We start from the raw sequence: 5,531 nt of genomic DNA, 5'->3' as shown, positions 1-5,531 counted from the left end.
AAAAAAACCACACACACACAAAAATAATTTCTATGTTGGTTTGCTTCTCAATTTTTGAAATGCATGTTTCACGTAACTTTTTTTTTATGCCTCCGCCACGAAGTGGTGCCGGAGGCATTATGTTTTCGGGTTGTCCGTCCGTCCGTCCTTCCGTCCGTCCATCCTTCCGTCCGTCCGTAATGAATTTTGTGGACAAGGTAACTATCAAAACCTGTTGAGGTATCCTAATGAAACTTGGCATGTATGTGTATTAGGGGGTGAAGTTGTGCCTATCAACTTTTGGGTGCACATGCTCAAGGTCAAAGGTCAAAAGGTCAAGGTCAAATACATAAAATTTCACTTTTTCCACCATATCTATTGAATGCCTGAAGATATTTTCTTGAAACTTAGTGTATACATGTATTACCCAATTAAGATTCTCTGGTGAAAGTTTGGGTCAAAGGTCAAAGGTCAAAAGGTCAGGGTCAAATACATGAAATTTCACTATTTTTGCCATATCTATTGAATGCCTGAAGATATTTTCTTGAAACTTAGTGTATACATGTATTACCCAATTAAGATTCTCTGGTGAAAGTTTGGGTCATGAGGTCAAAGGTCAAAGGTCAAAAGGTCAGGGTCAAATACATGAAATTTCACTATTTTCGCCATATCTATTGAATGCCTGAAGATATTTTCTTGAAACTTAGTGTATACATGTATTACCCCGTATCCGGGTAATTACCCCCGGAGGGCAATTACCCCCCGGCCAAATACTGGTTAGTGGTAAGGTAAGAGTAAAGATTAGGGTTAGGGTTAGGTTTAGGGTTAGGAGTTTGGGTTAGGGTTAGGGTTAGGTTCAGGATTAGGATTAGGGCCAGGGGAAGGGTGCGGGGTAATTGCCCAGGGGGTAATTGCCCTAGACCCGTATTACCCAATTAAGATTCTCTGGTGAAAGTTTGGGTCATGAGGTCAAAGGTCAAAGGTCAAAAGGTGAAGTAAAAATATCAAAACTTCTTTTTTTTCTCTGTGCCTTGGAAAATTGTTCAAGGTATCTTCATGGAACATAGTATATACATGTACTGACTGGAATTGATTATCTAGAGAATGTAGGGTTCATGGGGTCAAAGGTCAAGTGCAACACTTCAAAATTTTACTATTTCCCTCATATTTATGCAATGCCAGCAGGGTTATTATTTTTTTACACTTGGTGTATGCATGTGTAACCTAATAGAAATTCTCTGGAAAGTTTTTTTTTTTTTTCTTCTTTTTTTGCCTCAAAGGTCAAAAGGTCAGAGATCAAGTGAAAGTGCTGAACTAACTTTTTCCTCCATATCTCGAAGTGGCTCAAGTTATCTTGAAACTTAGTACATATTATGCATGTTCTACCTGAAAGTGATTATCTTATGAATTTTAGGGTCAAGGGCCAGATGAAAATGGTAACAATTTATTATTCAATTCAGAAATTGCACTTTTTCTCCACACCTGTACCTTGAAAATTACTCAATGCCTAAATGTATGAATGGGTCAAAGTCAAGTTAAAGTCCTTAAATCCCTAGATACATGCTCTCCTATTCATCCAATTAAACCTAGGTCAAGGAAGGTGAACATTCAACACATTTGTGACAAACTTGTCATTTCAATATTTTGCCAATTTTGTTAAATGTAATCACACATTGTCCACATGTACTATCTAGACCTATTGGGAAAATCATGCATTATGGCGGAGGCATACCAGTCGCCAAAGCGACATTTCTAGTTTTACCATACAATGCATTTTTGGCAGTACTGTGAGTTCCTTTCTGTGTCTCTCAAACAGAGATTGCATACAATATTTATGCTTTCCGTGAGACTTGTTGCCGTCTTGAGTTTTTTTCAGGCACAGTGCACTCCTGTTTTGACGCAAGTCCTCAGGACTGGTGGTGTCCTTTCGTCTAATGAAATTTTGTTATATCTGAAAAGTAAAGTACCAGTTCATAAATGCATATAGATGATAATCTTTTGACCTGAACTTTTACTTTGTTGTAACAACCATTTCATTATAACCATGTTTGTTATAACAGGAGTGTACTGAAGTCATTTTTGTATTTCAATCCCACCTTGATACTGTATCACCAGTTGGATGTGGAGAAACAAAATGGGAATTCAGCACAAAAATTGATAATACTGTGTATTGAAGATTGTTTCTTGTAGGCTTTTGGTACTCAAGTTTCAGGGATCTACTTCCCAAGGTATGGCATTTCATCAAAATCCAGTCCAAATATAGGTTAGTCTGATAATAAAGAGTAAAATATTATGAGTTCAAGGGTATAAATTTGATCAAAATCGAATGAAAAATAAGGAAGTTATGACGTTTTGAAGATTTGCTATTTTGGGTGGAAACAGTTCTTGAACAGTCGATATGAATATGCAAATGGCAAAGTGAGCATGTCATTCCTCACAACTTGCCATATACAGTAGATCGTACATAAAATGTTGAAATTTCCAGTTCTTCATTCAAACGCAATTATGTCGAGGCTCAAATCCTCATATTTCATCTAACTGATCACTATTCTGAAGTTATTCAACCAGGAATAACGTCACATTTCAGACTTCAATGACAGAAACATTGAATTTTTGTCATGTTTTTTTTTTTTGTACACAATCGATGGAAAATTGTGAGGGTACGAGGGTATAGCCCACTTAATTTGCATATTCATATCTATTGTACAAGAACTGTTTTGCAGAAATTAGCAAAAGTTCAGAATGTCATAACTTCCTTATTTTTCATCACATTTCAGTCAATTTTTACTGTTGAACTCGTACGAATTTACCCTTTTTTATCAGAATAACTTATACATGTATTTGGACTGGATTTCCTCTTTAATGAGAACCTATGACAGCATATAGGTGTTGTCAAATCAGTGAATTCTCAATTTGTAGAATTGAATGAAGATAGCATGGAAATTATGTACATGTAATAAAGTCTATGTTTCCATCAACAAAGCATTTGTTAATGTTCCTCATTATTGTGGATGTTATAGCAAATCATGGTGTCGTTGTAATCCAGTACAGTGGACTCTTGTTATATCGAAGTCTTAGGGACCGGCAGTTTTCCTTATTATAACCGACCAAAAAATAAGAAAAAAAAAAAGGTAGAGCGTATAATATGGAAGCCTGAATTTTTACTTTGTTGTAACTGGATTTTTTGTTACAGTGTAACAGTTTTCATTATACAGTGAAACCCCGTTATAACGAGGTCCGTGGGACCGGCGATATTACCTCGTTATAACCGGTACCTCGTTATAACCGTACGCATCAAAAACAAAGAAAAACATAAGCACGACATCGGAATATACCCATCCTTTGCGTTGTTATTACACAATTATGGATCATTATTATTGAGATAATAAAGGAAAATTATTTGTGAATTAAACGAAAAAGTAGATGTTGAAAATTCTTTATTGTAGTTCTTGTTTGTTAATTTTTCCTAACACCAGCGCAAATAGAGTAAAATACAGGCGTTGTTTACCATAACTTGCGAGGTATTTTTACGCTGTTGGTGCCCAGCAGGAATGCGATGATTTCATGAATCATTTCGGCTGTAGTCTTGTACAATATAATCTTATGATCGTTGCGCTCGAAGGGATTAAAAATGCGTTCTTTATTTTCTTCCGAAAATTTCTTCGCGTTTTGTGCATCCGTTCTTGAAAAATATGCGACAGGATTGAATGTGGAAGGTTACGTTGTGATCCTTTTTACGCAAATCTGTACCTCATAGACCATTCTGAAAGAAAGAAAAATCTTCATAGTGAAATGGAGTGTTAAAATTGTGATAATGAACAAACCCAGATCTATTCAAACTAATAAATACGTTTGTTTCTTTTTCTGATTTAGGTTAACATGCTTATTCAACTATTTTTTACGCTACTGTCACCTGGCGAGATCGCGATAATTTTAGAGTAACATACATGCGTTATTTACCGTTAACTTGAGAGGTATACGCTGTTGGAGCCCAGCGGGAATTCGATAATTTCATGAATCATTTCGGCTGTAATTTTATACAATGTATGATCGTTGCGTCCGACGGGATTAAAAATGCGTTCTTTACTTTCTTTCGAAAATCTCTTCGCGTTTTGTACATCCTTGAACTGTTAAATGCGTTTGTTTCTTTTTCCGAACACCGATTAAGTAGGTTAATATGCGTTATTCAACTATTTTTACGCTACTGTCACCCGGCGAGATCGCGATGATTTCATTAATTATTTCGGCTTTAATCATACACACTCATATTTAAATTATCATTTGTTAAATGATAATGAACAAATCCAGATCTATTCAAATTAATAAATGCGTTTGTTTCTTTTTCTGAACACCGATTAAGTAGGTTAACATGCGTTATTCAACTATTTTTACGCTACTGTCACCCGACGAGATCGCGATGATTTCATTAATTGTTTCGGCTTTAATCATACACACTCATACACATGTATTTAAATTATCATTTGTTAATGATAATGAACAAATCCAGATCTATTCAAATTAATAAATGCGTTCGTTTCTTTTTCTGAACACCAGTTAAGGAGGTTAACATGCGTTATTCAACTATTTTTACGCTACTGTCACCCGACGGGATCGCGATGATTTCCTTAATTATTTCGGCTTTAATCATCCACACTCATATTTGCTAAGCAGCAAAAGAACTGGAAGTCGGAACTAAAAATGGAAAGGATATAATAATGAGTTGCACACGCATTCCAATTGTCCATTTTTGGCCACAAGTGTCGCTACATGAAAAGTTTTTGAATGCGTTATCTTTTTTATTTCTCGTTGCGGTGTGGTCTGCCCTAATATCACGCACGAATATCTCGCGGAAAAGAAAATCGAATGATTATGTTTAATGAATTAGTAGGAACATCGGAAGACATTCCTGTGTCTTATCGCGTGATTTAGAAGAAAACATGGAAGGAACGGTTCTCTGCAAAACGGAAAAAGACGTGGATAGCGTGATTTCGGTTTTCAGGGTTTCGTTTGTCGCGTGTTTGAAAGCGGCAATTTAGTCAAGAAATGGAACCTCGTTATATCCGATCAAATTGCTTATGTTTTTCTTTATCATGATGCACCGAAATTGTCCTCGTTATAACCGGAATCTCGTTATAACCGAACTCGTTATAACCGATTCGTTCTGCCATAGGTTTACACGCAAAGGAAAACGGGACCGACGCGATCACCTCGTTATAAGCGGTTCCTCGTTATAACCGAACTCGTTATAACGGGGTTTCACTGTAATAGGAGTGCACGGTGTATCAATGAAAGTACATGTATGAAAATTAAAACATGCAAGATCAGGGGGGCGTTTCATCAACGAGTTCGTCGGAGGTTTTCACCGACGAATTTGCTATCAGCCAATCAGACGGAAGGATTTACACTGACAACTGTTAAAAGCTAATGAAATCCTTGGTCTGATTGGCTGATAGCAAATTTGTCGGTGAAATCTCCGACGAACTCGTTGATGAAACGCCCCCCAGGAATTAGAACAAGAAATCATTAACAAAGATGACAGAATTCACAAGATA

The sequence above is a fragment of the Diadema setosum genome, chromosome 9, assembly GCF_964275005.1.
Source record: "Diadema setosum chromosome 9, eeDiaSeto1, whole genome shotgun sequence".
Taxonomy (NCBI): Eukaryota; Metazoa; Echinodermata; class Echinoidea; order Diadematoida; family Diadematidae; genus Diadema; species Diadema setosum.
This window is presented reverse-complemented; position numbering follows the sequence as displayed.